General features: G+C 43.6%; 1 long non-coding RNA gene across 1 annotated transcript; it reads right to left on the minus strand.

Moving 5' to 3' along the window:
- Positions 1-846: 846 nt before the first annotated feature.
- Positions 847-8,843, minus strand: LOC145513569 (uncharacterized). The gene is made up of 2 exons (XR_014059522.1): positions 6,721-8,843; positions 847-1,422 (listed from the first exon to the last, which is right to left on the minus strand). It is a non-coding gene; the product is annotated as an uncharacterized LOC145513569 (long non-coding RNA).
- Positions 8,844-10,609: the final 1,766 nt, after the last annotated feature.

Consider the following 10,609-nt stretch of genomic DNA (forward strand, 5'->3'; position numbering starts at 1 on the left):
ACTACTACTTTAGTAATACCACTTTAATGTTGAGAGATTTTAGTCTCCTTGGGGCTCCCCGGTGGCTCAGTGGTAGAGAATCTGCCTGCCAGTGCAGGAGACTCAAGAGACAGGGGTTCCATCCCTGGGTCAGAAAGATCCCCTGGAGGAGGAAATGGCAACCCACTCCGTATTCTTGCCTGGGAAATCCCACGGACAGAAGAGCCTGGCAGACTATAGTCCATAGGGTCACAAAGAATCAGACACGACTTAATGATCCCACGGACAGAAGAGCCTGGCAGACTATAGTCCATAGGGTCACAAAGAATCAGACACGACTTAATGACTAAACAACATTAATAATTACAATAAAGCACAAACTTCTTAGCTTGGTCTTCAAAGTCCTCAACAGTGAAGTTCCCCTTCAACCTTACTCTTCTTACACTCACTCATCTCCAACTACTCTTTGTCTCTCAACTACATCTTTGGAATTGGGACCATTGCCTTTTTACACATTCTATTATCCTGGCCTGGAATATTATGCAGCAAAAGGCTCCTCCCCATCCATCTAAGTCAAAGTTTTAGTCAACCATCTCATCTTACTCGCCCTGTCCCTAAGGATCTCTCTAACTCCTGACTTCCTATTATTTGATTCTTCCTGTCATCTCTACCACACATGGAACAATTACAGTTGTATGGACTATTGACTGTGTCTACTGTATTAGTCAGGACTCTTAGAAATCCAACCAGAGCAAGATTTGACCAAGACAAAATTTATTGAAAGAATACTGGGGTAACTTACATTATTAAGGGACTGAGCAATCCAACGGCAAGGTCAGAGGTTCGGCTGGAATTCAGGAGTAATGGAAAGTGAGCAGCTCCTGGACTCCGGGTCTTGCCTCTGCTTCTCATGGTCTGTTTCCTTCCAAGGTAGACGATTTCTTCCATGTGACAAAAAATAGGACATCCAATGGTTGCTAAATATCTCATTTCATCATGCCTCCTTCCCCCATAAAAGAAAACCTTTTTTTCCTAAAGTCCAGTCAGAAAGATACTAGAGAAGGATTCAGGTCAGTGTGACATTGATCAGGCACCCATTCCTGAGTTAGTCAGTTACAGCTAAAGGCATAGCAGTATTTAGTATTTGTGTGGCTATTGAGAAACCAACTGCAAAATATCAAGGGCTGTTCCTAGAGTAAACAGGATATGCATGAGTAAGACAGTAATCCTGAAAAACGTCTCACACACCCCACATCTTGATTTCCCAACGATAACTGCACGTGTACCCATGCGTGTGGGCATGCTCAACACACACACACACACACACACACACACATATCCTGTTTTCAGGGGACCCGAGTGTCACAGCCATAAATGAAGACAGAGTTCTCACTGAAGTTGTTCAGTTGCCCAGTTGTGTCCAGCTCTTTGTGACCCCATGGACTGCAGCATCCCACGCCTCCCTGTCGTTCACCATCTCCCAGAGTTTGCCCCAGTTCATGTCCGTTGGATCGGTGATGCCATCCAGCCATCTCCTCCTCTGCTGCCCTCTTCTTCTGCCTTCCATCTTCCCCAGCATCAGGGTCTTTTCCAGTGAGTCAGCTGTTGGCATCAGGTGACCAAAGTATTGGAGCTTTAGCTTCAGCACCAGTCCTTTCAATGAGTATTCAGGGTTGATTTCCTTTAGGATGGACTAGTTGGATCTCCTTGCAGTCCAAGGGGCTCTCAAGAGTCTTCTCCAACACCACAGTTCAAAAGTATCAATTCTCCAGGACTCTGCCTTCTTTATGGTCCAGCTCTCACAACTGTATGTGACTGCTAGAAAGACCATAGCCTTGACTCTATGGACCTTTGTTGGCAAAATGATGTCTTTGCTTTTTAACACACAGTCTAGGTTGGTCATAGCTTTCCTTCCAAGAAGCAATGATCTTCTAATTTCAAGGCTGCAGTCACCGTCCACAGTGATTTTAGAGCTAAAGAAGAGGAAAACTGTCAGTACTTCCACCTTTTCCCCTTCTATTTGCCAGGAAGTGACGGGGCCGGTGGCCATAATCTTATTAGTTTGTTGGGTTTTTCTTTAATATTTAGTTAAAGCCAGCTTTTTCACTCTCTTCTTTCACCCTCATCAAGAGATTCTTTAGTTGCTCTTTGCTTTCTGCCATTAGAATGGTATCATCCACATATCTGAGGTTGTCGATATTTCTCCCAGCAGTCTTGATTCCAGCTTGTCACTCATCCAGCCTGGCATTTCTCATGATGTGTTCTGCATATAAGTTAAATAAACAGCGTGACAATAAACAGCCTTGTCATACGCCTTTATCAATCCTAAACCAGTTTTTCCATACAGGCTTCTAACTGTTGCTTCTTACCCAGTATACAGGTTTCTCAGGAGACAAGTAAGATGGTTTGGTATTCCCATCTCTTTAAGAGTTTTCCACCATTTGTTATGATCCACACAGTCAAAGGCTTTAGCGTACTCAATGAAACAGAGGTAGATGTTTTTCTGGAATTCTCTTGCTTTCTCTATGATCCAGTGAATATTGGCAACTTGATCTCTGGGTCAAATTTGATCTCTGGTTTTCTAAACTCTTCAGCTTCAGTGGTTGGGGTGTAAACTTGAATGACTGTGATGCTCAATGGTTTGCTTTGAAAATGGTTTGCTTTAAAATCATTCTCATTTTTGAGGTTGCACCCAAGTACTGCATTTCAGGGTCTTTTGTTGACTATGAGGGCTACTCCATTTCTTCTATGAGATTCTTGCCCATGGTAGTAGATATAATGGTCATCTGAATTAAATTCACCCATCCCTGTCCATTTTAGTTCACTGATTCCTAAGATGTCGTTGTTTACTCTTGCCATCTCTTGCTTGACCACATCCTATTTACCTTGATTCATGGACCTAACATTCCAGTCTTCTGTGCAATATTGTTCTTTACAGCATCAGATTTTGCTTTCATCATCAGACACATCCACAACTGAAGTGCCATTTCCCCTTTGGCCCCGCTGCTGCATTCTTTCTGGGGCTATTAGTAGTTCTCCCTCGCTCTTCCCCAGCAGCATCGTAGACACCTTCTGACTTGCAGGACTCATCTTTCAGTGTCAACCGCTTTGCCTTTTTATACAGTTCATGGGGCTCTCACGGCAAGTGTACTGGACTGGTTTGCCATTCACTCCTCCAGTGGACATTTTGTCAGAACTCTCCACCATGACCTTGGGTGGCCCCACACAGCACAGCTCATGGCTTCACTGAGTTATGCAAGCCCCTTCACCAAGGGGCAGTGACCCATGAAGGGGCTCACTGAAGCATCTGTAGATATACCCTCTGGACCTGAGATAGTTATCATCATGTCCCTCAGTGCCCGAGAGCCATGACTTGTGAAGCCATCTGTCCATTTCCTCAGCCTTTCTACACTGGGGTAAGGGGTGTAGATCCCTAAGCACAGCCGCTACTGCAGCCCTGTTCTCTCAGTCTCTGAACCCTTACTCCTATAGGGCTTTAGGATCTTGTCCAGTAAGTCAAACGAGGGCATGCCTGTCTCTAGTCCCACACTAGTCAAGGCTCCCGAAAACCTCCATTTGACCCCATGGAGTGTACCCTGCCAGGCTCCTCTGTCCATGGAGTTTTCCAGGCAAGAATATTGGAGTGGGTGTCATCTCCTCCTCCAGGGGATCTTCTTGACCCAGGAATCAAACCTGCATCTCCTGCATCTCTTGCACTGGCAGGCAAATTTTTTTAAATCACTGTACCACCTGGGAAGCCAAGGATAATACAGCTTTTGGCAATTCAGCTCAAGACAGTAGGGGAGTAAAAGATTCTCTGAGCATAATTCATTGGAACTATGAGGTTCGTGCTGGCAATATCGAAGGGCTGCTTGCCTCTGGGTTCTACCCAAAGGATCTGAAGTGCTCACCCCTTGTTCCCCACACATTCACCACCATTTCATTTTCTAACAGAAAAGAATCAGGGGTAACTGGATGACCAGCCAGAAGTCATGCTTAGAAGAATCCTGGAATCCTGATGCAGCATCCTAGGACCAGAAACTAAATGGAAGTATTGGTAGGGGACAGACAGTCTAAAAGCAGAAAGTTTAAGACAATATCCAGCATGAAGATTGAACCTGGGAGACTTCCCACTAGACCCAGGACATAGGTTTTGGTACCACAGAGAATCCTGGGATGAGCTAGATAGAACGGGGACCACTCACAAATCCTCCATCCCATCATGAAGCAATGGATTCAAGAGAGAGACCCAAACCTGAAGCAAAGACCTCTTGAAAATTCTTCTGAAATCTGGATGTGTGTAACCTGCCAGGAGCTTAAGTTGCTTAATAATGTGGTGCTTCATTCTTCCCTTCCACCATGAAGAACCTAGTCCTCTTCCATTACATTGTTGTGTCCAGGGTCAGTAGAGTCATTTCCCACTGCTGCAGCCAGTGATCTAGACAGGCTGCCTCTCCATGATTCTCCCATGAGTCACCTGGATCACCAAATAGATGATAGGTAGATAGGTAGATAAAGGATTTTTTAAACTAATCTCTTTGAATTAGGTTTTATTTCAGATGAACACTACCATAGTCAGCACAGACAAACCTCTTTTTTTGTGTTTCACTTTATTGAGCTTCACAGATACTGCATTTTTTGCAAATTGAAGGTTTGTGGCAACCCTGTCTCAAGCAAGTCTATTGGCACTATTTTTCAACAGCATTTGTTCACTGCATGTCTCTGTCACATTTTGGTAATGCTTGCAATATTTCAAACTTTTTCATTAATATATTTGTTACAGTGATCTCTGATCAGTGATCTTTGATGCTACTATTATAACTGTTTGAAGGGCACCGTGAACTGCACCCATGTAAGACAGAGAACTTAATCAACAAATGTTGGATGTGTTCTGCCTGTTCTACCAAGTTGCCATTCCCCCATCTCACTCCCACTACTCTGATCTATTTCCTGAGAAACAACAATATTTAAATTGTGTTATTAAGCCTCACCTAGAGCCAGACATCCTGGAGTGCAAAGTCAAGTGGGCCTTAGGAAGCATCACTATGAACAAAGCTAGAGGAGGTGATGGAATTCCAGCTGAGCTATTTCAAATCCTAAAAGATGATTCTGCTAAAGTGCTGCACTCAATATGCCAGCAAACTTGGAAAACTCACCAATGGCCATAGGACTGGAAAAGGTCAGTTTTCATTCCAATCCCAAAGAAAGGCAATGCCAAAGCATGCTCAAACTACTGCACAATTGCACTCATCTCACATGCTAGCAAAGTAATGCTCAAAATTCTCCAAGCCAGGCTTCAACAGTACATGAACTATGAACTTCCAGATGTTCAAGCTGGATTTAGAAAAGGCAGAGGAACCAGAGATCAAATTGCCAACATCTGTTGGATCATAGAACAATCAAGAGAATTCCAGAAAAACATCTACTTCTGCTTTATTGACTATGCCAAAGCCTTTGACTGTGTGGGTCACCACAAACTGTGGAAAATTCTTACAGAGATGGGAATATCAGACCACCTTACCTGCCTCCTGAGAAACCTGTATGCGGGTCAGGAAGCAACAGTTAGAACCAGATATGGGACAACAGACTGGTTCCAAATTGGGAAAGGAGTACGTCAAGGCTGTATATTGTCACCCTGTTTACTTAACTTATATGCAGAGCACATCATGCAGAATGCTTGGCTGGTTGAAGCACAAGCTGAAATCAAGATTGCCATGAGAAGTATATCAATAACCTCAGATATGCAGATGACACCACCCTTATGGCATGAAGCAAAGAGGAACTAAAGAGCCTCCTGATGAAAGTGAAAGAGGAGAATGAAAAAGTTGGCTTACAACTCAACATTCAAAAAACAAAGATCATGGCATCACTTCATGGCAAATAGATGGGGAAACAATGGAAACAGTGAGAAACTATTTTCTTGGGCTCCAAAATCCCTGCAGATGGTCACTGCAGCCATGAGATTAAAAGACGCTTGCTCCTTGGAAGAAAAGTTATGACCAACCTAGACAACTTATTAAAAAGCAGAGACATTACTTTGCTGACAAAGGTCCGTATAGTCAAAGCTATGGTTTTTCCAGTAGTCATGGATGGATGTGAGAGTTGGACTATAAAGAAAGCTGAGCGTCAAAGAATTGATGCTTTTGAACTGTGGTGTTGGAGAGGACTCTTAAGATTCCCTTGGACTGCAAGGAGATCAAACCAGTCAATCCTAAAGGAAATCAATCTTGAATATTCATTGGAAGGACTGATGCTGAAGCTGAAACTCCAATACTTTGCCCACCTGATTTGAAGAGCTGACTCATCAGAAAAGACCCTGATGCTGGGCAAGATTGAAGGTGGGAGGAGAAGGGGACAACAGAGGATGAGATGGTTGGATGGCATCACCGACTCAATGGACATGAGTTTGAGCAGGCTCCAGGAGATGGTAAAGGACAGGGAGGCCTGGGGTGCTGCAGTCCATGGGGTCGCAAAGAGTCAGACACCACTGAACTGAACTGAATCCACAGCAAGGCCTTTAACTCTCCATTTTTCTTGAAGGATAGAAATGAGGAAGCTGCAGAAGGAGAGCTTGAAGCTAGCAGAGGTTTAAGGAAAGAAGCCATCTCCATTAACATTTAAAAAAAAAGGTTTAGCAGTAAGTGCTGACGTAGAAGCTGCAGCAACTTATCCAGAAGATATAGCTAAGATAATGAAGTGTTTATTGTTCAATCGTGTCCAACTCTTTGTGACCCCATGGACTAGAGCCTGCCAGCCTCCTCTGTCCATGGAATTCTCCAGGCAACAATTCTGGAGTGGGTTGTCATTTCCTTCTCAAGGGGATCTTCCCGACTCAGGGATTGAACCCAGGTCTCCTGCATGACAGGCAGATTCTTTACCATCTGAGTCACCGGGAAGATAATGAAGGTGGCTACACTAAGCAACAGATTTTCAGTGTAGATGGAACAGCTTTGTACTGGAAGAAGATATCATCCAGCTGGAGAGGAGAAGTCAACACCTAACTTCAAAGCTTGAAAGAAGAGGCTGACACTCTTGTTAGAGGCTAATGCAGCTGGCAATTTTCAGTTGAAGGTTATATTTATTTACCATTCTGAAAATCCTAGAGTCCTTAAAAATTATGCTAAGTCTACTCTGCCTGTGTTCTATGAATGAACGACAAAGCCCAGATGACAGCTCGTCGGTTTACAACATGGTTTACTGAATAATTTAAGCCCATTGTTGAGACCTAATGCTCAGAAACAAATTTTTCAAAATATTGCTACTCATTGACAATGCACCTGATCACTCAAGGGCTGTAATGAAGATGTATGAGATTAATGTTTTCATGCCTGCTAACACAATATCCATTCTGCAACTCAGAGATCTGCAACTTTCAAGTCTTATTTAGAAATACATTTTGTACAATTATAGCTGCCATGGAGAGTGATTCCTCTGATGGATCTGGGCAAAATAAATTGAAAACCTTCTAGAAAGGAGTCACCATTCCAGATAACATTAAAAACATTTGTGATTCACGGGAAGAGGTCAAAATATCAACATCAACAGGAATTTGGAAGAAGTTGATTTCAACCCTCGTTGAATGACTTGCAGAGTCCACATTTCAGTGGAGAAAGCAACTTCAGATATCGTGCAAATAGCAAGAATAAAAGTGGAGCCTGAAGATATGACTGAATTGCTGCAATCTCATGATAAAGCTGCAGTGGATGAGGGCTTGCTTTATAGATGAGGAGAAAGCAGTTTCTTGAGACGGACTCTATCCCTGGTAAAGATAGTGTGAAGATTGTTGAACAACAATCTTCTTTGTTGAACAGCAATCTTTGTTGTAAAACAACAAAGGATTTAGAATATTACACAGACTCTGTTGACAAAGCAGCAGCAGAGTTTGAAAGGACTGACTTCAATTTTGAAAGAAGTTCTACTGTGGGTAAAACACTATCAAAGAGCATTGCACACTACAGAGAAATGGTCTGTGAAAACAAGAGTCAATTAATGTAGCAAACTTCATTAAGAAACTGCCACAGCCCACCCCACCTTCAGCAACCACAACCCCGATCAGCCAGCAGTCAACATGGAGGGAAAACCCGTCGCCAGCAAAAGACCTGGGACTTGCTGGAGGCTCAGAGGGCATTTTTTAGCAATATTTTTAAATTAAGGTATGCACATTGTTTTCTTTACACACAGTGCTGTTGTATCCTTTATAGACTACTGCACAGTGTAAACATAACTTTTATATGCACTGGGAAACCAAAAAATCCAGGTGACTCACTTTATTGCAATATTTACTTTACTGCGGTGGTCTGGAACTAAACCTGCAGTATCTCTGAAGTATGCATATATAAGCCAGTGTGACCGAAACACACACAGTGGTCACACTTTTTGCTGTAAGGACTACTTTTCCAGAGGGAGGAAAATCAAAAGTCAACACGAGCGTAAGTCAGCTGAAGGTGCAGCACTGTCCTGGAAGCTGGGAGGGCGTCGATTCCTTGTCTATTGTCGCCATGACAAATGACCACCAAGTTAGCGGCCTGAAGCAACAAGCAGTTCGTTAAGTCACAGACCCGCAGGCAGGGTGGACTCCCCTGGTTTCTCCTCTCCTCCTGGGTCTCAGGGCCAAAATCAGAGTGTTGGCCAGCCACAGTAATTCTGCGGAGATTCTGGAAAGAATGTGCTTCTGGGCCCATTCAGGTTGTCAGTAGAATTCAGTTCCTTTTCACTGTAGTGTGACCGAGGTCCCTGCATCCGCAGGGGCCATCAGCCAGAGGTTGTCTCAGCTTCGACAAACTTAATCAGCTCTCTCCATTGTTCGCGTCACCAATGGAGAGTGAAATGCTTCTGGTGCTTAAAAACCCCCGCCTTCTCCTCCTGCCGCCTTCCTCAGTCTCCAGCGAGAGAAAGGTCATTGCTTTTAAAGGCTTGTGTGACTAGATCCAGCCCACCTGAAAAATCCAGGATACCCTCGCTCTTCCAAGGTCCGCTACAGTGGCCACAGGACTGGAAAAGGTCAGTTTTCATCCCAATCCCAAAGAAAGGCAATGCCAAAGAATGTTCAAATGACCACACAGTTGCACACATCTCACATGCTAGCAAAGTAATGCTCAAAATTCTCCAAGCCAGGCTTCAGCAATACATGAACCGCGAACTTTCAGATGTTCAAGCTGGTTTTAGAAAAGGCAGAAGAACCAGAGATCAAATTGCTGATATCCGATGGATCATCGAAAAAGCAAGAGAGTACCAGAAAAACATCTATTTCTGCTTTATTGACTATGCCAAAGCCTTTGACTGTGCGGATCACAATAAACTATGGAAAATTCTTCAAGAGATGGAATACCAGACCACCTGACCTGCCTCCTGAGAAATGTGTATGCAGATCAGGAAGCAACAGTTAGAACTGGACGTGGTTCTAAATAGGAAAAGGAGTACGTCAAGGCTGTATATTGTCACCCTGCTTATTTAACTTATATGCAGAGTACATCATGAGAAACGCTGGGCTGGAAGAAGCACAAGCTGGCATCAAGATTGCCGGGAGAAATATCAATAACCTCAGATATGCAGATGACATCACCCTTATGGCAGAAAGTGAAGAGGAACTAAAGAGCCTCTTGATGAAAGTGAAAGAGGAGAGTGAAAAAGTTGGCTTAAAGCTCAACATTCAGAAAACTAAGATCGTGGCATCTGGTCCCATCACTTTATGGGAAATAGATGGGGAAACAGTGGAAACAGTGTCAGACTTTATTTTTTGGGGCTCCAAAATCACTGCAGATGGTGATTGCAGCCATGAAATTAAAAGACGCTTACTTTTAAGTAAGCATTATGACCAACCTAGACAGTTATAACCTAGAAAGTTATGACCAACCTAGATAGCATATTAAAAAGCAGAGACATTACTTTGCCAACAAAGGTCCGTCCAGTCAAGGCTATGGTTTTTCCAGTAGTCATGTATGGATGTGAGAGTTGGACTGTGAAGAAAGCTGAGCGCCCAAGAATTGATGCTTTTGAACTGTGGTGTTGGAGAAGACTCTTGAGAGTCCCTTGGACTGCAAGGAGATCCAACCAGTCCATCCTAAAGGAGATCAGTCCTGGGTGTTCATTGGAAGGACTGATGTTGAAGCTGAAACTCCAGTACTTTGGCCACTTCATGCGAAGAGTTGACTCATTGGAAAAGACCCTGATGCCGGGAAGGATTGGGGGCAGGAGGAGAAGGGGACAACAGAGGATGAGACGGCTGGATGGCATCACCGACTCGATGGAAATGAGTTTGGGTAAACTCTGGGAGTTGGTGATGGATCGGGAGGCCTGGAGTGTTGTGATTCATGGGGTCGCAAAGAGTCGGACACGACTGAGTGACTGAACTGAACTGAACTGGCCTTAATTATATCTGCAAGATGGCCTTTACCATGTAATGTAACGTATTCACAGATTCCATGGATTGGGGTGTAGACATCTTGGAGGACCATTCTGCTGACTGCTGAAGACATGGCCAAGTGCAGAGAAGAGGGCATTTCTGGCCAAGACTGATGCCACTTTCACATGGGATTTGTTCTTGAGTTATCTTGTTTAATTCAATACAAAGGAAAATGTTACAAAAATAAATTTGTTGATTTCAGTATTTCTTATTGCATATAAATATATG

The sequence above is a fragment of the Giraffa tippelskirchi genome, chromosome 7 (assembly GCF_054371585.1).
Source record: "Giraffa tippelskirchi isolate mGirTip1 chromosome 7, T2T-mGirTip1v1.2.pri, whole genome shotgun sequence".
Lineage (NCBI taxonomy): Eukaryota > Metazoa > Chordata > Mammalia > Artiodactyla > Giraffidae > Giraffa > Giraffa tippelskirchi.